Source organism: Artibeus jamaicensis, unplaced genomic scaffold (genome assembly GCF_021234435.1).
Source record: "Artibeus jamaicensis isolate MK-2021 breed Jamaican fruit bat unplaced genomic scaffold, CSHL_Jam_final contig_241, whole genome shotgun sequence".
Taxonomy (NCBI): Eukaryota; Metazoa; Chordata; class Mammalia; order Chiroptera; family Phyllostomidae; genus Artibeus; species Artibeus jamaicensis.
In genome coordinates this window covers 6908910-6935730 of record NW_026521509.1, presented here as the reverse complement: position 1 = coordinate 6935730, position 26821 = coordinate 6908910, and the positions used below count along the sequence as shown (strand labels likewise).

The 26821-nt window shown below is 36.7% G+C and overlaps 2 pseudogenes; one reads left to right on the top strand and one right to left on the bottom strand.

Moving 5' to 3' along the window:
* The first annotated feature begins 5533 nt into the window (after window positions 1-5533).
* Window positions 5534-13604, top strand: LOC119057651 (lon protease homolog 2, peroxisomal-like; annotated as a pseudogene).
* An 11659-nt stretch (window positions 13605-25263) lies between these two features.
* On the bottom strand, window positions 25264-26527 carry LOC128626945 (keratin, type I cytoskeletal 18-like; annotated as a pseudogene).
* Between the last annotated feature and the right edge of the window lie 294 nt (window positions 26528-26821).

Genomic DNA, 26821 nt, shown 5'->3' with positions numbered 1-26821 from the left:
TGGTGGGAGGTGGAGCAGAAATTCTTCATAGGCTGTGTGGCATTTTTCCACTAGGGGCATACATTATACATCTGGCTATCTCTTTCTGAGATGTTAGCAGCTGTTGAAATATTAAGTCTCTAGATCCATTAATTAGAGCTGCAAAATCATGAGATTTCTTCTTTATTTACTATCTGGAATACTTCTCTAGAAGGAAACTTCACCTCATCTATTTGGTTATCCTGAGATGCATTTTATTTAGGAGACACAGAAAAATATTGACTCTTTTGTTTTATTTACCAACTTTCAAAATAATTTTTTACAAGCAGCTTCCTGTGGTGACAATTTTAAAAAACCTTTCAGTATTATCCAATTGATTAATGTGTTTCAATCCATGACAATTATCATCCTTACGGGTGATCAAATTATCCCTCTATGACCTGTGGGAGTCTGTTCAAGTAGACTCCTGAGGTTTTTTTTTTTTAACACAGCCCCCAGAAATCTAAAAATAGCTTCCTTATTTCTGGTTTGACAAGATGTTCCAGGATCATCTTGTACATTTCCTGCCCCAAACCTTGAATTTCTGCAAGTAACACTGCTTCATTTTACAGACAATGTTTTTTTCAAGACCACAATCTGGGTACTAGGAGTGCTCTTTGTTCCTGACTTGGTCGTTATTTCTAGGTATTTTTAGTGGACAGAGCTAGGAACTTATCTTAAACATTAAATATTTCATGAGTTCATACTGATACTTAAAATTCAAATCCCAGACCACAGGTTTAAATTAACCTCTTTGATCTTACATCTGTATCTGTTTTCTTCAATGTTGAAAATCATAATTCTCAGTTACCAGGAATGATGAAATTAAAAGCTATTTGCATTTCTTTTTGTGCGAACTGACGATTCATTCCTCTAGTCTATATTTAAGGATGGTTGGTCTTTTCTTCTCTACTTTTAAAACCACTTCTGTGTATATAAATGTTAACCCTTTTCGGTGATACAAGTTATAAATTTTTTTTCAAATTTTGTCATTTCTCTTTTTTCTTTGTTTATGGAGTTTTTTAATTGTGCTAAATGTATAATAAAATTTATCTATCATTGTTTCCCCCATTCTCAGATTGTAATATAATTTACCTATATTTTCTTCTAGTACATGAATGGATTAAGTTTTTACACTTAAGTCTCTGATTCTTATACAGTCTGCCCTATTCTATAGTTTGAGGAATAGATGCAATGTTTTCTTTACACAGTATGACTTTTCAGTTACCATTATGCCACTCATTATAAAGTCCATCTTTTCCTACTGATGAGCTTTATTTGAGGCAGAAGCTGTTGGTGCCCTGTCTGTATCCTCTTGCTGTTACCACTTCAGTGCATGCCAACAGGAGTTCCAATTATCATCAATTGCTTTACTTTACCTGCAGGTTTTCTCTGGCCATTAGTACCTATTCGGCCCACACACTGCAGGCTGGAAGTACCTGAGAATTAACATTCCTAAGAAAACGGTCCACAATCAACAACTAACAAAAGTTGCTGACAAAATAAGCTTCAGGAAGGATAACACTGAAGAACATGTTCTTCCCAGAATACCCAGCAGAAATTAGCTATGGTTACCCACAGAGGTAATTTGCATGATAACACAACCTTTATTGGCTGCCTTTCCTTTCCATGTTTTATTTCCCCATGCCCTTCTTGGTATTTCTTGGGATCACATCAAAAATGAACAATGCGTGTCTCAGTATCACTTGAAAGAACCAAGCTAAAGCAATTTTTAAAAACCATATACTAAATTTGCATATTTTATTGTATTTGCTACTCTATTTTGTTAATCCGTCTGTTTATTCATGTCTTGATACTACATTGTTTTAATCGTAGGGGCTTTAAAGTTAGTGTTAAAATCTGGTATAGAAGGATTTTCTTGCCTTTTGTCTCAGGGTTTTTCTGGCTATGTTTGATTGTTTAGTCTTTTACATAAACGTTGTAATTACCATATCTACCTTCAGGAAAGAAAACTGGCATTTTTATTGAGATTACATTAAATTAATAATTTAAAGGTAATTAAAATTATGTTTAGTTGTTTTTCTATCCAAGAACTTATGATATCTTTCCATTTATTTTCATCTATTTTTGTGCTTTTAAGAGTATTTTATATTTTTCTCCATACAGGTGTTGGACTTTTCTTGTTAAGTTTATGTTTATGTATTTAATTTAATTTCCCGTTGTTGTAAATAGGATCTTCACTTTCACTATATATTTTATCTGATTTTGTGTATTGTGTGTGTATACAAATACATATGAAAGGTATTGATTTTGCATACTAAGTTAGTTAATAACTTGCTAATTAACCTCTCATCTTTTGCAGCACATAAAAGCCTTCTGAACTCCCATCCTCCCCATGAACTCTGCCCTTCCAGGCACCATCTTCTCTTCATCTCTTCACAACCCAGCCTGGTGGAAAACGTGTTTGCCCTCTTCCACCTGGTGCACTAACTCAAACCATCCCAAATGTATTACTGTTTCCTCTTGACTCCCCACTGAGACTGTTCTGTTCGAAGATGACAGATCTCTGTGCTGCTAAAACCAGTATTTCTGATTTTACTTCAGTTCTGTGCAACATTAGATACAGTTCCCTCCTTGAAATAGTCACACTTGGACTTTTGTCATCCATCTCTGGCACCCAGTTTCCTGGTTCCCCTGCTGTATTTCTGAACATATATTTTCATTTTCATCTGGGGATCCCCCACCTCTCATATTTTAGAATCGTAGAGGTACTCAGAGCTCAGGTCTTGAATCCCTTCTTTATATTCTTAACTTAGGTGGCTCACTCAATCCTATGGCTTCCTTTTACTTTTAAAGATAATGTATTAAAACTTACTATATTTTAACAGTATTCAATGAAAGTTATTAACTCTGCATATTTAATTTAGAAAACTTAAAATTCTTAGAGATAGCTCAATCTCTCCACATAGTAATGTTACTTAACAGAAAATGAAAGGTGAGTGGTTCTTGTCTCTTGAGGTATAGACAGGTACAGGTCATACATACTTTCTGAATACACTTATGTAATTGAAGCAATCATTTTGGATACTTCTATTAAACTGTACCAGAAATAAAGACCCTTGAAAACTCCAGAACTTCAATATTACTCATCTTAAAAATATTTTAAAAACTACGTTAAGAACTGACATTTTTGTTCTGTTGAATAAATGATGCCATGTAAGAAAACTTTAAAATAATTACTGTGAAGAAAGTGGTAATAGTTTTCTTGGACAAGGATGATAATGGATCTATTCTACAGAAAATGCAAATCATTATCAATGACTTAACTAGCAGAAAATAAGACAGTAGAGAGGCAGTTTCAATTTAGTTGGATTTATTTATTTGCTCATTTTCTCCATCCAATTAGTCTCACTGATTGACCAAAATTATGTCCCACAGCTCCATGATAAATTAGTATAACTTGCTTCAGTTTTAGGAATTTCAATTTTGGCTTTTGGCACTCACTGATCTTCAGTATTGTAGAGCAGAACAGTTTTTCTTATTGCTGCCATCACTGCATTCTTTACTTTAGTGATTACTGGTAGATCTGGTGGAGTCTGCTTGAGGGTAGCATTCACTGGAGCTGGTGCAGACGGGGTCACTGATAGACCTGGTGAGCTTAACGTGCAAGAAGGTGATTGTACAAAAGGAAACAAAGACTGTAGGGTGAAAGATTTTGCTGACTGCACACTTGAAGAATTGTGTTGGGGTGGAATCAAATGCCTTGTTGATTGTGCCATTGAAGACCTTTGTGACTGAGCAGCTGAAGGTCTTGATGGCTGTGCCTCTGAACATCTTGACTGTGTGGTGTCTGAACTTCCTGTGGATGGGGAAAGGGAATTTCCTGGTGATGGAATCCAAGATCTTGATGTTTGTGGACATGAAGAGACTGATGAGAGTGGACTTGAATTTTGTGGAGTTGATGATCTTGGCAATAGTGTAGCTGGATATCTGGGTGGTGGGATACAATAGCTCGGTGATGATGAAAGTGAAGATCTTGGTGATGATGAAATTGAAGACATTGATAATTTTGTAACTGAAGGTGTTGGTGATTGTGCAGCAGACATAGGGCCACTGAGATGTGTAACTGTGGCCCTTGTTTGAACACTAGGTGAGCTGACTGTAGAAGAAGAGAGAGGTGGAGGCAAGCCCTGATATTCAGTTTGTGTGAGTAGATCATCTGTTGTCAGTTCATAATACGGAAAAGGTTCTGATGCCAGAGTAGAGAAGTCCCCTTTAGGTGGAGTAACTGGAACATCTCCATCAGGAGCACCTGGGAGGCAAGCAGCAGGAGATGTTGCTGCTGGGGTTCCCAAAACAGGTGATGGAAGTTGAGTTGGGAGTTCTATGCTTGAGGAAGGAGTTTCCACCTTCGAAGCTTTTAATGCAGCTAACCAATCAGCTGGCAATGCCGGTGCCGAGGCTGGAGCTGTAGGGCTCACAAACACCTTTGTTTTAGGATGAGTTTGAGGTTGGGGTTTCAATTCTTCTCCCCTTCCAGTTCCGTATCTAACATACATAATTGAATTTTTCACCTCTCTGGATCCATGCATTGGCAGAGAGTGAGAGGTGGATATCGCCTTTCCTACAGCTCTCGTTACAAGCTTATTGATTTCACACAGTGGGAAACTGGAAAATGAGGAACTTTCATTTGGTTCATCCACATATGAACAAGAGGCCTCACTGAAAACAGCTGGGTAATGGTACACCAAAATGTTGTCTTCCATTCGTTGAGTCTGAGGCACACTTGCTGGTTTATTGGGGTGATCTTTGTGCTGCTTTTGCTTGTGCTTTGCCCCCTTCTCTTCTTCACTCCCAGGGACAGTCTTTTCTTTATAAAGTTCAAAGCAGTATGAAGCATCAGGAGACACTTCTAAACCTCCTGTATCATCTGGGCAAAAAGGAGAAGACCTGTTCATAGGTAATGTCAGTACATGAGAATCCTGCCTTTCACACATTTTAACAGGTACTTGCTTGGAGGAGTATACCTGCTGTGTTTGAATAGTTGTACTTTGAAACATCTTTGATTTTGTAATTTCTAAGGACAGCTCTCCATGTTGATCTTCGTAGGTAATAGCATTTGCCTTCTGGATTACTTGTTCTTCCAAAACTGTAACTCTGAAAGAGAGCCTGTCAACCTCTATGTGTATTTCGTCGATTATATCTTCAGCACATTTACTCAGGTTATTTACTTGTGTAACTATATTGTATAAAGACGTCTGGATTACATGAATTAACTCCTCTTGAGTTTTTATGGGTATCTCCAATGTATTTGGATTCCCCTCATCTTCGTGTTCATTTGACATTTTAAATGTTTTAGTTCAGTACAAATGTTGAGGCGCTTCCACTTGACCCCATTTTATTCATCCTTACCTTTTCTTAGGCTCCCTCTGAGATCTGTCTATTTTTCAGCCTCACAGGCACCATCTGATTCTGGCAGAGGCTGCTCTGATCTGAGATGCAAAGTCTCTGCCTCCAGCAGTAACCCGGCAACCAAGCTCTGTGTTATAATCCCATGGCTGTGCCAGCAGTGATTGGACAGTGCCTCCCAGTCACCACCATGCCCCCTGCTCTTGCTGTCTGCTGGAACAGGTTTCTCAAAGGTAGAGAGAGACTAGCAGCAGAGGAAGTCACAGAGCGATTAGTAAATTCTCATTTACTGTTTCTCAAGGGTGACCCTGGATTTGAGACCAAATTTGCTATATGACCTCTAGCTTACTTTTTTGAACTCAAGTAATACCTGTCCATATCTGATTCCAAATTATCTTCCAGTTGAGATGTCTCTTCTAAGCGCCACTTGGATATCACACAGCTTTTTCAAACTGGTACTTAAAATTTTTTGACGTACAAAAAGCTGTACATAATTAATGTGTGCAACTTTATACATTTGGAGATAAGTATACACCCATAAAACCATCACCTCCATCTATACCATGAACCTATCTATCATCTCCAAAATTTTTCCCGCTGTTATTATTATCATCATCATTTTGTGATAAAAAACAAATAACATAAGATCTAAACTTCTTAGTAAATTTTTTCTTTATTTTTATTATTTATGAAATTACAGTTGTCCCCACTTTTCCCCTTTGCCCACTTCCACCCAGTCCCTGTCTCCACCCTCTCTCAGGCTATCACCACACCACTGTCCTGGTCCATGGGTCATACATATATATTCTTTGACTAATCTCCTCACCTTCTTGCCTCCAGACTCCCCTTCTACCTCTCTCCTGACAGCTGTCAGTCTGTTCCTATGTATCTATGCCTCTTTTTAAAATTTTGTTCCTTTGTTTGTTCTGTTCATTAGATTCCACATAAAAGTGAGATGATATGGTATTTCTCTTTCACTAACTAGCTTATTTCACTTAAGATAATGCTCTCCAGATCCATTAGTGCTGTTGGAAAAAGTAAGAGTTCCTTCTTTTTACACACAACATTCCACTGTATAAATGTGCCACAGTGTTTTTATCCACTTATTTAGTGATGGGCACTTGGGCTATTTCTAGATATTGGTGATTGTAAATAATGCTGCTATTATCATAAGGGTGCACATATTCTTTGGAATGGTGTTCTAGGATTCTTAGGATATGTTTCCAGAAGTGGAATTGCTGGGTCAAAAGGAAGTATCATTTTTACTTTTTTGAGGAAACTCCATATTGTTTCCCACAGTGGCTGCACCAGTCTGCATTCCAATGAGAAGGACAGGAGGGTGCCCTTTTCTCCACATCATCATCAGAACTTATGGTTTGTTGATTGACAGTGGTTTTTATTTACATCTCTTTGATGACTACTGATGTTGAGCATCTTTTTATATGCCCATTGGCCATGTGTATGTCCTTTTGGAGAAATGTCTATTAAGGTGTTTTGCTTATTTTTAAAAGATTTTATTTATTGATCTTTAGAGGGGAAGGGAAGGAGAGAGAGTGAAATATCAATGTATGGTTGCCTCTCGTGCGTCCCCTGCTAGGAACTGGCTTGCAACCCAGGCATGTGCCCTGACTGGGAATCGAACTGCAATCATCTGGTTCGCAGGCCTGCGCTCAATCCACTGAGCTACACCAGCCAGGGCAAGTGTTTTGCTTACTTTTTAATTGGATTGTTTGTTATCCTGCTGTTGAGTAGTATAAGATTTTTATGTATTTTGGAAATCTTTCCTATTGGCAAACATGTTGTCTGATACAGTGGATTCCCTTTTCATTTTGTTGATGGTTTATTTTGTTGTACAGAAGCTTTTTAATTTGATGTAGTGTAATATGTTTATTTTTCTTTTATTTCCCTTGCCTTAAGACACATAATGGCAAAAATATTGCTATGAGAGATGTTGGAGATTTTACTGCCTATTTTTCCTTTGAAGACTTTTATGGTTTCGTGACTTACACTGAAATCTTTTATCCATTTTGAGTTTATTCTTATGTATGGAATAAGTTGGTGGTCTAGTTTCATTTTTTTGTATATACCTGTCCAATGTTCCCAATACCATTTACTGAAGAGACTGTCTTTAGTCCATTATATGCTCTTGCCACCTTTGTCAAATATTAATTGACCATAATGGTACGGGTTGATTTCTAGGCTCTCTGTTCTGCTGCATTGATTTACATGCCTTTTCTTATTTCAGTAACAGGCTGTTTTGATTACAATGGCCTTGTATTATAGTTTGGTATCAGATAGTGTGATCCCTCCAACTTTGTTTTCTTTCTCCAAATTTCTGAGGCCGTTCTGGTCTTTTGTGGTTCCATATAAATTTTTGGAATATTTGTTCTAGATCTACGAGATATGCCATTGGTATTTTAATAGAAATAGCATTGAATTTATAGATTGATTTTGGTAGTATGTGCATTTTAATAATGCTAATTCTTCTAATCCACAAACAGTGTATGTACCACTTATTTGTATCTTCAAGTTCTCTCTTCAGCATCTTATAGTATTCAAAGGTGTTTTACTTCTTTGGTTAAACTATTTCTAGGTACCTATTTATTTTTCTTTTTTTTTTAACATTTTATTTATTTATTTATTTTTAGAGAGAGGGGTAGGGAAGGAGAAAGAGTGGGGGAGAAACATCAATGTGTGGTTGCCTCTCATCTGTCCCCTACTGGGGACCTGGCCTGCAATCCAGGCATGTGCACTGATTGGGAATCAAACCAGCAACCTTTCAGTTTTCAGGCCAGCACTCAATCCACTGAGCCACACCAACAAAGGCTAGGTTACTAATTTTTTAGCTGCAATAGTAAATGGAACTGTTTTGCTAGTTTCTCTTTTTGATAGTTCATTATTGGTATAGAAATGCCACCAATTTTTTAATATTAATTTCGTATCCTGTTACTTTGCTGAAATATTTTATCAGTATTAGTAGATTTTTGGTAGAATCTTTAGGGATTTCTATGCACAATATCATGTCATCTGCAAATAATGACAGTTTTAATTTTTTATTTACAGTTTGGATGCCTTTTATTTCTTATTGATTGATTGTTTTGACTAAGACTTCCAGTACTATGATGAATAAGAATGGTGAAAACAGACATCCTTGTCTTGCTTCTGTTAAAGGAAACAATCTTAGTTTTCGTCCATCGAATATGATGTTGGCTGTAGGTTTGTCATATATGGCCTTTATTACTTTGCTGAGAGTTTTTATCATAAACAGTGCTAGGTTTTTATCAAATGCTTTTTCTGCATCTGTTGATATGATACTGTGGTTTTTATCTTTCATTTTAATTATGTGTGTATCAAATTTATTAGTTTGTGAGAACTGTACTAACCTTGCATCCTTGAAATAAATCCCACTTGATCTTGGTATATAATCTTTTTAATGTATTGCTGGATCTGGTTTGCTAACATGTTGTTGAGGATTTAGCATCTAAGTTCATCAGGGATATTGGCCTATGATTTTCTTTCTTCATAGTGTTTTTATCTGGTTTTTGAATTAGGATAATGCTGGCCTTGTACAGTAAGCCTGGGAATTTTCCATTCTCTTGAAAATTTTGGAATAGTTTAAGAAATATAAATGTTAATTCTTTTTTAAAATGTTTGGTAAAAATCAACTGTTAAGCCAGCCAGTCAAAGACTTTTATTTGTTGGGATTTTTTGATTACTGCTTCAGTGTCACTAGTTGTAATCTGTCTGTTTAGATTCTCTGATTTTTCCTGATACACTTTTAGTAGAGAGAGGACCAAAATAAATAATGTCAGAAATAAAAGAAGTAACAACTGAAACCACAGTAATACAAAGAATTGTAAGAATGTATTACAAATAACAAATGGGCTGATAAATTGAACAATCTGGAAGAAATTAATTAATTTTTAGAAGCATACAATCTCCCAAAACTGAATCAAGAAGAAACAGAAAATCTGAACACACAGATTACCACTTATGAAATTGAAATAGTTATTTAAAAATTTCCAGCAAACAAAAGTCCTAGACTAGATTGCTTCAGAGGTGAACTTTACCAAAGATTCAAAGAAGAATTAACACCTGTCCTCCTCAAAATATTTTTAAAAAGTCAGGAGAACAAATAATTCCCAAGGTCATTTTATGAGGCCAGCATTATACTAATTCCAAAACCAGATAAAGACACTACGGAGAAAGAAAATTATTAGCCAATATCCCATGTGAACATAGATGCAAAAATTTCAATAAAACATTAGCAAACTGGATCCAGAAATACATTAAAAAGATCATACACCATGCTCAAATGAGATTTATTGCTGAGGTGTAAGGTTGGTACAATATTAGCAAATCAATTAATGCAATATATATCACATAAGCAAAATGGAGAATAACCATCATATCATATCAATAGATGTAGAAAAGCCATTTGTTGAAATTCAGCAGCAAAGTGAAAAGAGGAAACATATCTCAACATAATAAAGCCTATATATATATATATATATATATATATATATATATATATACTCATAGTTAAATCTTAATGGGGAAATACTAAAAATATTTCCCTTAAGATTGGGAACAAGAAAGGGATGTCCATTTTCACCACTCCTATTCAACATATTACTGGAATAGCCACATTGAGCAAAAAAGAAGTAATAAAGGCATCCAAATTGGAAAGAAAGGAATAAAACTGTCATTATTTGCAGTTAATGTGATACTATTTATAGAGAATCCTAAAGATTCCACACACAAAAAGACACTAAAACTGATAAGTAAATTCATTAAGCAGCAGGATACAAAATAAACATTCAGAAATCACTTGCATTTTTATACACCAATGATAAACTGTTGGAAAGATCCTATTTACAATTGTATGAAGAAAAACTACTCAGGAATAAATTTAAGCAAAGAAGTAAAAGACCTGTACTCAGAAAACTATAAGACACTGAAAAAAGAAATTGAAGAAGGTATAAATAAATGGAAGTGTATATCATACTCATGGATAGGAAGAATTAACATTATTATAATGCCCATAGTACCCAAAGTAATCTATAGCTTCAGTGAAATTCCTATAAAATACCAATAGCATATTTCACAAAAGTAGAAAAACTATTTCAAAAATTTATATAGAACCACAGAAGACCCAGGATAGCTTCAGCAATGTCAAGAAAGTAGAACAACATTCAAGGAATCATGCTCCCTGATATCAAACTATATTATAAGGCCATAGTAATCAGAACAGCATGGTGCTGGCATAAAAACAGATACACTGATCAATGAAACAACATAGACAATTCAGTAATAAATCCACTTCTATATGGTCAATTAATATTTGAAAAAGGAGGGAAAATATACAATGAGGTAAAAATAGAATTCAATAAATAATGACAGGAAAATTAGAAAGAGACATGCAAAAATAAACCTAGACCACCTTGTGGCATCATATACAAGAATAAACCCAAAATGAATTCATGATTTAAATGTAAGACTCAAGACTATAAAACTTCTAGAAGAAAACATAGGCAGTAAAATCTCAGACATTTCTCTTAGACCCGTTATTTTCTGATATATGTCTTTGGGTAAGGAAAACAATAGAAAAATAAACAAATGTGACTACATTAAACTAAAAAATTTTGTCACAGCAAAAGAAACCACCAACAAAATGAAAAGACAACCAACTAACTGAATGGGAGAACATATCTAATGATATATCTGGTAAGAGGTTAAAATCCAAATTTTATAAAGAACTTATAAAAGTAAACACCAAGAAAACACACAATTTATTTAAAAAATAGGCAAAGGACCTGAGGAGACACTTCCTCAAGAAAGGACATACAGATGGCCAATAGACATATGAAAAGATTCTCTATGTCACTCATCATCATAGAAATGCAAATTAAAACCAAAATGAGATATTATCTCACACCAGTCAGAATGGCCATCATCAATAAATCAATAACAAATGTTCAGGATGTGGGGAAGGAACACAGATTGGTGCAGCCACTGTGGAAAAGAGTAAGGAGGTTCCTCAAAAAATTAAAAATGAAACTGTCTTATGACCCAGCGATTCTATTTCTGGGTATATATTAAAAAAAACACAAAACACCACTTCAAAAAGATACATGAGTCCCTATGTTCCCTGCAGTGTTATTTACAATAATCAAGCTATGGAGGCAACCCAGTTGCCCATAAATAGATGCATGTATAAAAAGCTGTGGTATATTTATACAATGTAATATTACTTGGCCACAAAAAAGAATGAAATCTTACCATTTCAACATCATGGATGGACCTAGAGATTATTTAGCTAAGTGAAATCAGCCAGTCAGAGAGAGACAAAGACCATATGATTTTACTTACATGTGAAATCTAAAGAACAACAGAAACAAACAAACAAACAAACAAACAAACAAACAAAACAGAAGCAGATTCGAAGATGGATACAGAGAACAAACTGATGGTTTACAGAGGGGAGGGTGGTTGGAGGTCTGGGTAAAAGGTTGAAGGGATTGAGAACTACAGATTGGTACAGCATAGGGTATATAGTCTATAATATTGTAATAACTATAGATGGTGTCAGATGTGTACTGGAAATATCAGGGGAAACACTTTGCAAGGTATATGATTGTCTAACCACTACACTGTATACCCAAAACTAATACAAAATAATATTAAATGTAAATGGTAATTGAAAAAATAAATACTAAGAAAAAGAATTTTTTACAACTTATTGTGGAACTTGTTTGTAACAAAGTACAACTGAACATCTTGATGCTCAAGCAGCTCAGATTCTTCTGGATAATGACCATTATGCTATGGGAAATTTAAAGAAAGAAGTGTTGGAATATTTGTCTTTCAGACAGCTATAAAACAATCTGAAGCATTAACTTTCTGCTTTGCTGGTCCATCTGGAGTTGAAAAACAAGTGTGGGAAGATCAAAGGCCAAGACTCAATAAGTCAAGAATTCCCCAGAATTGTACTCAGAGTAGTGCGTGATCAGTCTTATATTGGAAGACACGGGCACACCTATGTTGGAGGTAAACCTGGTAGTGTAATCAATGGTTTGAAGACTGTTGAGGTTAAGAATACAGTGTTCCTGTTTGACAAAGTTGACAAACTCAGGGGGAAAAAAAGGCTACAGGTTGATCTTGAAGCAGCTCTGCTTGAGGTATTAGATCCTGATCAAAATCATAACTCACATTATTGCAAGTTATGCATTTACACATTATTGCATAAATGCGGTTTTGACCTTTTACAAGCTCTTTGTATAGGTACTGCCAATTCCATTGCTATTATTCTACATGTCTTGGTGGACAAAATCAGATCACTCAGGTGCCAGGGTATGCATAAGAGAAGCTAGATTGTTGACAGGCATTTAATTCCAAAACACTTCAACCAGCATCAGTTGATTCCTCAGCAGATTCAGATCTTTCAGTCTATTACTCTTGACATCATCACCAGGTATACTGGGGAGGAAGGGTTTCCTTCTCTGTAAAGTAAGTTTGGGGCCATTTGCCAGGCTGTTGCTCACTTGGCCCTCCACCTGAAATGCAATTTTGTTTAATTTTCATGCACTGAAACATATACTCGGTCCCAGATTAATGAAATGAGCATTTAAATCAATCAGGAGTGGCAATAGCATAGGCTTTGAACCCCTTAGGTAGAGAAATCATGATTTTGCAAGCAAGTGGAATGGATGTTGAAGGTCATTTAACTTTGGCCAGCTAGGGGAGGTCAAGAAGTTATCTTTCCAGCTTACTATTAACTGGCCCTACAACAATGTAAAGAAATACTATCTGACTGAAGCTTCTGGAAGTTTAGATCTTGTTAATGACATAGACATTAATCTGCTCTTCCCAGCTAGACCCATCACAAATGATGGACCATGTGCTGGACTTACCATAGTCGTGTGTCTTGCCTCACTTTTAGTGGGCAGTTGGTGCACTCTGATGTAGCATTGACTGGAAAAAGTATACGGTGAGGCCTTGTTCTTCCAGTGGGTAGAAGTAAATAAAAAGTGTTGGGAGCACACAGAGTAGAAGTAAAGTGAATAATTATTCCCCAAAACAATTGTAAAAACAAAGAAATCCTTGGCAACATATGACACAATTAAAGTTTTGTCACAGCAAGCTGCCTACATGAAGAAAAGACAACTTTTGATGGTGACTTTGATGTCAAGACCAGTTCCCATCTCTTAAAATAGCATAGTGTAGACCCAAATCTCAACTCTTCAGAATTTTAAGTTATAAAGTACAAAAAAAGGTACTGAGAGGTTGATTTTATTCACATTAATCAGGGTAAGCAAAATGTCTCTAATTTGTGAATATAATCACAAGAGTAATGAGGATCATTCAAACAGTGGTATTTACTACACAAATATTAATTTAATATATTGGTACAAATTGAAAAGAAATCTTAATTACCCAGCCAACTTTTTGAGTTTTGTATTCTGTAAAAGTTTAAGACAAATTAAATTATTATGCAACTAAAAATTATATAGGTTTCAGCCCTGGCAGGTGTGACTCAGTGGACTGAGCACAGGCATGCAAACCAAAGGGTCACTGGTTCAATTCCCAGCCAGGGCACATGCCTGGGTTGTAGGTCAGGTCCCCAGTAGGGGGCATGCCAGAGGTAACTACATATTGATGTTTCTCTGCCTCTCTCCCTCCCTTCCTTTCTGTCTAAAAATAAATAAATAAATGAATAAAAATTAAAAAATATATATATAGGTTTCAAGTGTATAATTCTATGATACATTATATTGCACAAATGAAATAAAGAATAAAACAATGTAATCATACCAATAGATGCAGAAAAGTTATTTGATAAGGTATAAAATCCATTTGTGATTAAAATACTCAATAAAATGGGTATGAAACAAGAGAACCCCAGCATAAAAGCCATACAAGACAAACTCTTAGCCAATATTATACTCAGTGGTGAAAAACTGAAAGCTTTTCCTCTAATATCAGGAGCAAGACAAAGAGGCCCACTCTCACCAATGTTATTTAGCATAGTACTGGAAATCTCAGCCACAGTGATCAGATAAGGGAAAGAAATAAAAGGCATCAAAATTGGAAATAAAGAAGTAAAATTGTCACTTTTCTAGATGACATGATCCTTTTTATAGAGAACCCTAAACACTCCACAAAACAAACTATTGGAAATAATAAACAAATATAGTAAAGTTTCAGGATACAAAATTCATGCACAAAAATCCATTACACTTCTATGTACTAACAACACAATTTCAGAAAAAAATTTTAAACCCATTTTTTTACCGTTGCAGCCAAAAGAATAAAACAACTAGGAATAAATTTAACAAAGAGTCTGAAGGACCTATAAAATGAAAACTACAAAGCATTATTAAAAATAACACAAAGAAATGGGAAGATATTTCATGTTTATGTACTGTAAGAACCAACATAGTTAAAAAGTCCATATTACCCAAAGCAATATACAAGCTTAATGGAATCTCTATAAGAATTCTAATGACATTTTTAAAAGAAATAAACCAAAAAATCATTAGTTTTGTATGGAAACACAAAAGACTCTGTATAGCAAAAGCAGTCTTAAGAAAAAAAGAACAAAGCTATAGGTTTCACAGTCTGCCTTCAAATAACACTATAAAGCAACAATAATCAAAACAGCAAGGTATTGGCAGAAAACAGACACACAAACCAATGGAACAGAATTGAGAGTCCAGAGATAAAACCACAAGTGTATTGACAAATAATTTGACAAAGGAGCCAAAACATACAATGAAGAAAAGAAAGCTTCTTCAATAAATGGTTCTGGGGAAATTGGCAAGTACACATGCAAATGGATGAAACTAGGCTATTGTTTGTCCCCAAATACAAAATTAACTCACAATGGATTAAATACATAAATATGACCTAAAACCATAAATTTCATAGAAGAGAACATAGGTACTTAACTTATGAACTTTGGTCTTAGAATTTTATGTATTTGACCCCAAAGGCAAGGGAATTAAAAGCAAAATTAAATGTATAGGAATATGTCATTTTTTGTGAAACTAAAAAGGTTTTGCAGAGTAAAAGAAAACATCAACAAAAAAGTCAACCAACTAAGTGATATAAGAGGTTTGCAAACATCAGCTCAGACAAGGGGTTAATATCCACAATATACAAAGCACTCATGCAACCCAACACCAAAAATCCAGTTAAAAAATGGGCAGAGGACCTGAACAGACACTTCTTCCAAGAATACATACAAATGGCCGACAGTTATATGTAAAGATGGCCAACTTCACTGTCTGTTAGGGAAATACAGATCAGAGCTACAATGAGATACTACCTTAGAATGGCTGTTATCAACAAGACAGGTAATTACATCTGTTGGAGAGGCTGTGGAGGAAAAGGAACCCTCATTCACTGCTGCTGGGAATGAAAACTGGTATAGCCACTATGGAAAACAGTCTGGCAGGTCCTCAAAAATTCAAGAGCAGAAGTAATATATGGCCCAGTAATCTCTTACCTGGATAGCTAACCAAAATTTAAAAAAATATTTATTCATAAAGATATATGCACCCCTACATTTATGTTTATTGCAGCATTATTCACAGTGACCAAGACATGGAAACAGCCAAAGTGTTTTTCTTTTCATATAAGGCATATATAGCCATTGGTTTCTTCATTTACCCTCATTTGATTTTTTAATTTATCTCATAAAATATGTTTCTTCATCTCTGTTTGCCATTTTTTATTCAACCACAAATTACCTTAAAAAATACATTCCAAGCTTCCACATATATGTAAGTGGGGGAAAAGATAGGCAAATATTACTATGAAAAAGAAGTTGGAGAAGAGAAAAATGATAACATACACACAAATGGCCAGCTAATGCAGAAAGATAAACAGAGAGTAGTTGAAATATAGCTATTTATTTGAAAGGCTGACATGATTTCTTATACAATTTTGAGCATTTTAACCACGAGGTAGGTTTGCACAGTACAAACTGGTATGATTAAGTGACAATTATATGGTCAATTAGGGCTTTTAGATAATTCAGCAAAAGAAAAACATTCTCTTTAGGTTTTTTCACACTTTTTTTATTGTTGTTCAAGTACAGTTGTCTCCATTTCCCCCCACCATTTCCCTCCCCACCCCAGCCATCCCAAAGTGTTTTTCAATAGCTATCTGGATAAAAAAAATGTGGTACCTACATACAAAGGAATTCTACTCAGACATAAGATGAAATAGTGCCATTTGTGATAACATGGTTGGACCCTTATAATATTTTACTAAGCAAAATAAGTCTGTCAGAAAAAGCTAAAAACTGTATGATTTCACTTGTATGTGAGTTGTAAAACTGAAAGCAACAAATAAACAAACAAGGAAAACAAACAAACAAAAACTCATACAGACAGAGAGTAGTGTGGTGGTTACCAGAGGAAAGGAGGATGGGGTGTAATAGTGGATAAAGAGGGACAAATATATGGTGACTATAATTTACTTTTTAAGAATGGCTGGATTTAACAACCATAATACTGCTCACATATTTGCTTCTTATGTTTTAGAAACACTTTTTATTTTGAAATTATTTCTGATTTACAAAAATGTTTAAAGATAGTATAGAGATGTCTCATCTATTTTCACCTTTATTAACATCTTACAATAATATAAAAATAGAGTATTTGTCAAAACTAATAAACCAATATTTCTCCATTATGATTAACTTTACTCCAGGTTTCATTTGGACTTCAATAATTTTTCTGTGTCCTTCTTCTATTCTAGCATTCAGTCCAGGATATCGCATTGCACTTAATAATCATATCTTCTTATTCTCCTTTGTTCTGTGATAGTTTCTAAATTTTTTCTTGTTTTTTCTTGAGAGTTTTGAAGATTACTGGTCAGTTCGTTGATAGCATGCAGCTTAATTTTGATTTTTCTAATGTTTTCCTCTGGCTTGGGTATGGGTTATAGGTTTGGAAGAAGAATACCAGAGAGGTGAATTGGCCCTCTCATTATATTGTATCAGGGGTTATATACTATAAACATGGTATCATTGGTGATGTTGAGCTTGATCGCATGCTTAAATGGTATCTGACAGGTCTGTTCTCTGTGAAGTTTTTGTCAGCTCAGTCTGGTATAACAAAATACTATCAAGTGAGAGGCTTAAACAACAGACATTTCTTTCTCAGAGTTCTGAAGTTTAGGAATTCAAAGATCAAAGTTCTGTAAGATTTTGCTCTTGATGAGAGCCCCCTTCCTGGCTTCTAGATGGCCACCTACTTGCTGTGTATTCTTATGAGCTCATTGTGCATGCACTGAGAATGGTATTTTTGTTTTCTTCTTTTTATAGGGGCATTAATGCTATTATATGGGTCCAACCCTCATGACCTCATCTAAATTTAAAACTTACAGAAGGACCCACCTCTGAATACTATTGCATTGGAAGTTAGGACTTCAATATATAAATTTTGGGAAAAAAACATCCAGGCCATAATAGTTTATTATATTTCCTTTTATTTAATCTTATTTTGGAAGGGAGTCACTAAATTCAGCCTATAGCCAAGGAGTGGGAATAAACTCTACCTTTTTGAGGAAGAAAAGTAGCTATGCATATCATTAGAATTCTGTAGGGAAGAAGTGTCCCTGTTCCTCCACATATTTATTTATTTTATTGCCTTTATCTTTATTCTTCCCTTATTAGACTTTTGTAGATTTCACATATTGTACCTTATTACTTAGGGGAGGAAACTTGGAATTCACTGTCATGGTATGAAAAATAATGCCTATGAGTTTCTAAGTTTTATTATAGGGCAAGATGTAAATATAAAAAACCATGTCATCAAATACAAAATAACATAAATACAGTGATGGGTGTCATTTTTTTTACTGGATTGAAAGTCTCTAGTTGACTGAGTACACTTCATGAAGGAATTATTAAATAAATTTTGAGCCTTATGAGACCTAGAGCTTATTTTGTCTTTATATAATATGTCATTTAATAGGAACTTTATTTGTTGTTTATTTGTTAACTTTATTTGCAGCATCCAGAGAGAAATCTCCAGCATGAAACTTTGCAAACCACTTTTGACACATTTGATCAGTCACAGCACCTTCTCTATACACTGTACAAATCTTTTCTGTGTGTGTTTCATTTGTGTTTTACCTTTCTTGAAATAAGAAAGCATAATATGCTAAAATGTTATATATTTTCTTCTGTCTTCAGTATTAAAATGGCTGCACAAAAATTTACAAATTTTGATAAGTTTAAAATTTTTTAAATTTAATTATTGTTCAAGTACAGTTTTCTTTTACTCCCATCCCAACCCACCCCCCACCATGCTCCCCACCTCCCTCCCATTTCCACCCCCGTAGTTGTTGTCCATGTGTCCTTTATACTAGTTCCTGTAAATCCTTCCTCTTTCCCCCCTGAAATTTCCTCCCCTCTCCCCTCTGGTTGCTGCCCCCCTGTTCTCTATTTCAGTGTCTTTGGTTTATTTTGCTTGCTTGTTTATTTTGCTGTTTGGCTTCCTGTTAAAGGTGAGATCATATGGTATTTGTCTTTCACTGCCTGGCTTATTTCACTCAGCATAATGCTTTCCAGTTCCATTCATGTTGTTGCAAAGAGTAGTAGTTCCTTCTTTCTCTCTGCTGCATAGAATTCCATTGTGTATATGTACCACAATTTTTTGATCCATTCGTTTACTGACTAGCACCTAGGTTGCTTTCAGCTCTTGCCTATTGTAAATTGTGCTGTTATGAACAATGGGGCACATAGCTTCTTTTGGCCAATTTTGATAAGTTTTTAAAAATGCACATTGATATAACAGCCATCACAACACAATTTAACAAAGTTGTTCTGAATGACCTTAAAGACAACTAAGTGCTACTAGAGCCATCTTATAGTAAAAAACAAATTAACTTTTTGGTTAACACGATATCAACTTGACTGGTCCACTGGGTACCAGTTATTTGGTCCCATGTTATTCTGAATTTGTCTGTGAGGGTGTTTTTGGATGGTTAACATTTTTATTAGTAGACTGAGTAAAGCAGATTGCCTTGAGTTGGGACAACAGTCTATTCCTGCCTTCAGACTTGAATTAAAACATCAGGTCTTCCTGGTTTTCAAGTCTGCTAGCTTTCAGTCTGGAACTTATACCATTTACTGTCCTGGTTCACAGACCTTCTGGGATTAAAACTGCATCATCTGCTCTCCTGGGTCTCCAGCTTGATAACTGCAGATCTTGGGACATTTCAGCCTCAATGATTGCAGGAGTCAATTCTTTATAACAAATCTCTCTCTCATCTTTCTGTTTTTATACACACACATGCACACACTCTAATTGTAATGTCTCTGTGAAGAAACATTAGTAATACACTTATCCTGTGTTTTTCTTGCCATATTCATAGGATCCTCCATTTCTTTAAATAGTTCTGGTTCCTGTAATTAGAAAATTGCATCTAGAAGTCAGTATATGGGCACTGGGTATTGTTCTTCCAATATTTTATTTGTACAAAACATATATTTTGGCTAAGCATTCTAAAAATTTTGGAGCTATAAATTATGCTACTTTTTTCAGTGCTAAAAAATATTTTTCTATAAATCAGTTAATAAACCTGTATGCTGTCAGATGTATTCTAGGTTTATCAGGGTGTCCACTTAGTAAGGTCTATAATCACTGAGTTATACACATAAAAATAATATAATATTGCAAGTTAACTGTAATTGAAAAATTAAAAAGTTATATTAAAAGGAAATTGGTTGCATTTTTATATACCAATAATGAACTATGAGAAAGTGAAACTAAGAAAACAATTCTATTTATAATTGAATCAAAAAGAAAAGACCTGGGTGTAATTCTTTTTTCCTTTTAAAAATTTTTTAATTGATTATGCTGTTCAGTTGTTCTATTCCCCCCTTCATTCCCCTCCACCCTACCCCCCATCCCCACCATTACCCCCCTTTAGTTTATGACCATGTGTCTCAAGTCCTTTAGATTCTATATTTCCCATGCTATTCTTGCCCCCACCATCTATTTTCTATCTACTGCCTAGGCTACTCATTTTCTGTACCTTCTCCCCCCATCTCCTCCTCCCACTCCCCTGTTGCTAACCCTCCTCGAGATCTTCATTTCTATGTTTCCACTCCTGATCTAGCTGTCCTTTTAGTTTGCTTTCGTTTTAGGTGTGGTTGTTAATAACTGTGAGTTTGTTGTCCTTTCACTGTTCATGTTTCTTTAACTTCTTTTTCTTAGATATGTCCCTTTAACATTTCATATAATAAGGGCTTGGTGATCATGAACTCCTTGAATTTGATCTTATCTGAGAAGCACCTTATCTGTCCTTCCATTCTAAATGAAAGTTTTGCTGGATAGAGCAATCTTGGTTGTAGGTCTTTGGATTTCATGACTTGGAATACCTCTTTCCAGCCCCTTCTTGCCTGTAAGGTTTCTTTTGAGAAATCTGCTGACAGTCTGATGGGGACTCCTTTGTAGGTGACTGTCCCCTTAGCTCTTGCTGCTTCTAGGATTCTCTCCTTCATTTTAATTTTGGCTAATGTAATTATGATGTGCCTTGGTGTGTTCCTTCTTGGGTCCAACTTCTTGGGGACTCTCTGAGCTTCCTGGATTTCCTGGATGTCTATTTCCTTTACCAGATTGGGGAAATTCTCCTTTATTATTTGTTCAAATAAGTTTTCCACTGGTGGCTGTGCCTTTCCCCTTTCTGGTACCCCTATAATTCGGATATTGGAGCGTTTAAAGATGTCCTGGAGGTTCCTAAGACTCTCCTCATTTCTTTGAATTCTTGCTTCTTCACTCTTTTCTCTTTGGCCATTATTTGCTTTCTTCTGGTCCACTCCATTGATTTGAGTCCCAGTTTCCTTTTCATTGCTATTGGTTTCCTGTGCAATTCCATTCATTTCAATTAGTTTCGCCTTCATATGTTTCTCTAATTTGTGGCTATAATCAACCAGTTCTGTGAGGATCCTGATGACCAGTGTTTTAAACTGTGCGTCTGAGAGTTTTGCTATTTCTTCATTGCTTAGGTCTATGGGCTCAGGGACTGTGAGAATTTGCGACATTTTTGGTCTGTTCTGGCCCTTTAAGTGTGAGAAGTGGCGCCTTGGACTCCCAGGTGGCTGGGTTGTGATGCTGTATGTGGGGGCGTGGTCAGAGCGGTGAAATGGTGGCGCCCTCTACAGCTGCTTGCCGCGGGGACGCTGGGCCCCGGTCCAACCGCCCACTGCCTCGCCTGTCCGCTCGCGCACAAATAGGCGACCACAGTCAACACGCAGCACTGCTTCCCCGCTGTCTCCTCCGCGGTCACTCGCCTGGTCACTCGCTCGGTCGCTCACTAGGTCCAACCCTGGGCCTGGATTCCGCGTCTGGATTCCGCGCCTGAGCCCGTCTGACGGAGTCCTCCTGTGCAACCCCGCTCCAGCAGCCACTGGTTTCGCCCCTTACCGGTCAGGCTGAAGAATTTGTTGTTAACGAACTTCCGAAAAGTTCAATTTTCTGTGTTCTGGCTGTGATTTCTGTTGCTAATATTTAATTGTCCCTAAACTTGGTTGTGTGAGAAGGCACGGCACATCCACCTATACCTCCATCTTGGCGGAAGTCCCCCCTATCTATTTTCTACCTACCATCTATGCTACTTATTTTCTGTACCTTCTCCCCCTTTCTCCTTCTCCCACTCCCCTGTTGCTAACCCTCCATGTGATCTTCATTTCTATGGTTCTGCTCCTGATCTAGCTGTCCTCTTAGTTTGCTTTTGTTTTAGGTGTGGTTGTTAATAACTGTGAGTTTGCTGTCCTTTCACTGTTCATCTTTTTTATTTTATTTTTCTTAGGTAAGTCCCTTTAACATTTCATATAATAAGGGCTCGGTGATGATGAACTCCTTGAATTTGATCTTATCTGACAGGCACTTTATCTGCCCTTCCATTCTAAATGAAAGCTTTGCTGGATAGAGCAATCTTGGATGTAGGTCTTTGGTTTTCATGACTTGGAATACTTCTTTCCAGCCCCTTCTTGCCTGTAAGTTCTCTTTTGAGAAATCAGCTGACAGTCTGATGGGAACTCCTTTGTAGGTGATTGTCCCCTTATCTCTTGCTGCTTCTAGTATTCTCTCTTTCATTTTAATCTTGGCTAATGTAATGATGATGTGTCTTGGTGTGTTCCTTCTTGGGTCCAAGTTTTTTGGGACTCTCTGAGCTCCTTGGATTTCCTGGAAGTCTATTTCCTTTGCCAGAATGGGGAAGTTCTCCTTTATTATTTGTTCAAATAAGGTTTCCACTCGTGACTGTTCCTCTTCCCCTTTTGGTACCCCTATAATTTGGATGTTGGAAAGTTTAAAGATGTCCTGGAGGTTCCTAAGCCTCTCCTCATTTGTTTGAATTCTTGTTTCTTCATATTTTTCAGTTTGGTCACTTTTTTCTTCCTTCTGGTCCACTTGATTAATTTGAGTCTCAATTTCCTTTCCATCACTATTGGTTTCCTATGCATTTCCATTCATTTCAATTAGGTTAGCCTTCATATATTCCTCGAATTTGTGACTAAAATCAACCAGTTCTGTGAGCATCCCGATCACCAATGTTTTGAACTGTGCCTCTGATAGGTTGGCAATTTCTTGTTCACTTAGATTTATGGGCTTTGGGGCTTTGAGTTTTTCTTGAGCTATGTTTTCATCTGTTTGCTCCTGTTAGGTATGAGGAGCGGAATCTTAGTTGTTCACCAGGGTGGGGCCACCCAGGTCGATGGTTTGTGACACAGTATGTGGGGGTGGGGTCAGAGAGGGAGCAATTGCGGTCCCCTCTGCTCCTTTCTGCTGCTGGGGCCTGCCTGGTCTGTCTCACTGCTCACTATTTCACTGGTTTATCTATGCACAAATGTGTGACCGTAGTCAGCCTGCCGCCTTGCGCTGGGGCCTGTGTGGTCTGTATCAATGCTCGCTACTTTGCTGGTTTATCTGTGCGCAAATGTGTGACCACAGTCAGCCAGCCGCCTTGTACCTTCACTGGGTCTGACCATGGCTACTCCACACCTGGGATTCGCACCAGGCTGCCTGGGTTGTGGAGATCTTCCTTGCCCAACCTGCTCCGCTGCTGGCTCCACCCCTCTTAGGGGTCCAGCTGAGTGGCTGGTCGCTGTTGGACTCCATACTGTTCAATCCTCTGTAGTTTGGCTGTGTTTATTGTTGCTAAAATATTGTTGTTTTTAGAATTGGTTGTGTGAGAAGGCAAAGTGTCTTCACCTATGCCTCCATCTTGGCAGAAGTCATACCTGGGCGTAAATTTTACCAAGGAGATAAAATACTTGGACTTATAAAATTATAAAACAATGAAGAAAAATATTGAGGAAGATACAAACAAATGGAAGCATATATTGTGCTCATGGATAGAAAGAAATAACATCATTAAACATCATTTTGGGTTTGCCTATAATACCCAAAGCAATCTATACATTCAATTTAATTTTTATCAAGATACCAATATGTTTTTCATAGAACTAAAACAAGTAATTCAAAAATTTATGTAGAACCACAAAAAAATCTCCCAAATATTCACAAAAATCTTGAGAAAGAGGGAGGTATCATGCTACCTGTTATTAAACTATATTACAAGGTTACAGCAATTAGAACAGCATGGAACTGGAATAAAAACAGACCCATATTAATAGATCACTGGAACAGAATGGAGAGCCCAGAAATAAACCCACACCTATACAGTCCATTAATATATGACAACAGATACAAGAACATACAATGAGGTAAGACAGCCTATTCAGTAAATGCTTTGGGGAAAATTGGACAGATACATGCAGGCAAATAAAACTAGTTTACCTTCTTACACCATATATTAATACAAGAATAAAATAAAAATGGACTAAAGACTTAAATATAAGACTCAAAATCATAAAGTTCTTAGAAGAAAGGGTAAGGAATAGAAGCTCTGACATTTCCTTCAGCAATATTTTTTCCTGATATATCTCCTCTGGCAAGGGAAACAAAAGAACAAATTAACAAATGGTACTACATCAAAATGAAACATTTTTTACACAACCAGGGAAACTATCAACAAAATAAAATGACAACCTACTGAATGAGGGAAGATATTTGCAAATAATACATTCTATAAGGGGTTAATATCCAAAAATTATCCAAAATCGTCACAGAGATGTAAGTTACAGCATGGAACTATATAAATAGTTTTATATATATTCAATAATATCATGATAAATGAGTGAGGCCAGGTGGGTAATTGAAACAATGAGGGGACAACTTTATAAAGTACATGCTTTTCTAAACACTGCTGCACATATGAAACTAATACAGAATAATATTAAATATGACTTGTGATTAAAAAATAAGAGTATTAAAAGTAATAAAAGAGTTCTACAAATCTGCTTGGTACAAGATTGATATGCAAAAATCAATAGTTTTTCCATACACTAACTAACTATGAACAGTTGAAAGTGAAATAAAGACCTAAAAAATGAAAAATGTCCCATGTGTATGGATTGTTAGAGCTAATATTGATAAAGATAGCAATTCAACACTCCCCCAAACTGATCTAAAGATGTAACACAACACACTTCCTATCAGAATCCAAGTTAATGTCATGTAGAAATTGATAAACTGCACTTAAAATTCCTATGGAATTGTAAAGGACCCAAAATAACCAAAACAATCTTGACTTTTAAAAAGTTGGAGGATTTAAACTTAAAAACTTACTAGAAAACAATGGTGATCAAACCAGTGTGGTACTTGGTAAGGATAAATATATATCCTTATTGGAGTGAAATTGAAAGATTATATATACACTTCTTTTTTTCTTCAATAAAGTTTTTATTGGCTTCCTGCCCTGCTGTGGGTTGCCCCACTTCTGCTGCCTTTAATGTCTCAAACCTTTGTTATCCTTGACCTCAGACACTACTTTGCCATCCACAATCCTGCAGGTCATGGTCTTTTGGATGGTTTGTAAGGAGGGGCTCTTGTCCAGGGGATCAACAAGATTGAAGTCCTATTTTTTTTCCAGTAGGCTGTGGTAGGTGGCAATCTCAGCCTCCAGCTTGACCTTGATGTTAAGCATACTCCAGGGCCTGGTGCTGCCTCTCCCCTGGTCTGGGCCAGCTCTGACTCCAGGTGCAGCAGGATCTCATTGAGCTGTTCCATCTGCATGGCATAGTGCAACTCCACCTCCATCAGGCTGTTCTCCAAACTGACCTTCAGATTCCTCACTGAGCCCAGGTGAATCTCTAACTAAACTGTACACCTCAGCTCTGAGAGTGTCGTCTCAGTAGTGCCTATCTCAGCAGTCTGTGAGGTGACAACTGTGGTGTTCTCCTCAGTCTGATGCTAGACAAATTCTCCTCAGTACTTGTCTAGCTCCTCTTGGTTCTTCCAAGCCAGCTTGTCTTACTGGGCTTGGATGTCTGCCATGATTTTGCTGAGGTCCTGAGATTTGGGGGCATCTGACTCCATGGTCAACCCAGAATTGGCAATCTGGCTTTGTAGATCGTTTACTTCTTCCTCATGGTTCTTCTTCATGAAGAGAAGCTCCTCATGGAGAGCCTTGATCTCTGTCTCCAGCTACAGCCAAGTGGTGTTGATGTCATGGATGACCTTTCTGAGCCCATTGATGTCATTCTCCACAGACTGGCACAATCCTGGCTCCATCTTATACTCTGAAGTTATCCGCAGCAAGACTGGCATTGTCAATATGCAGAACAATGCAGGCATCGTCTACAGAATTTGCAAAGATCTGAGCCCCTCAGGTCCTCGATGGTCTTGAAATAATGCTCCCCGTCAGGGACCTGTGGTCCCTTCTTCTCCAAGAGTTTCTGGATTTTTATCTCCAGTCTCTGATTATCAGCCTCCAGGCTTCTCAACCTCTACAGGTAGAAGGCCAGGCAGTCCTTCAAGCATTGCATAGTATCCTTCTCACGCTGGATGCCCCCTATGCCTGCCAGATCCCCGGATCCCCAGCAGCTCCACACCCTGGTACAGTGGGACACTGTGATCCAGGAGCCCAAGCCCCCAGTGCCTGCACACACACTGGCCACCCTGCTATCCAGCTAGACCTGGTAGTTGAGCAATTGCATGGAGCCCAGGGTTTGGCAGCCTGTGGAGAACCTAGAGCATGTGCTAAAGCTCATGTTGTTCAGGGAGGAAGATGAGAAGCCAAGACTCAGGTTGAAGCTGCCCATATATACACTTTTACATTTACAGTTCGTTGGTTTTTAAAAATATTGTTGTTTGTTGAGGTAAAATTCACATAACAAAATTAATTATTTTAAAATGTGCAATTCAGTTACATTTAGTACATTCACAATGAGGAAATGTACTTGTATCTAGTTCTAAAATATTGTTATCTCCTGAAAAAGAAACCCTGTGCTAAGCAAGCAGTCACTCCCTATTCTCTATCCCACCTCCAAACCCTGCCTACTAAC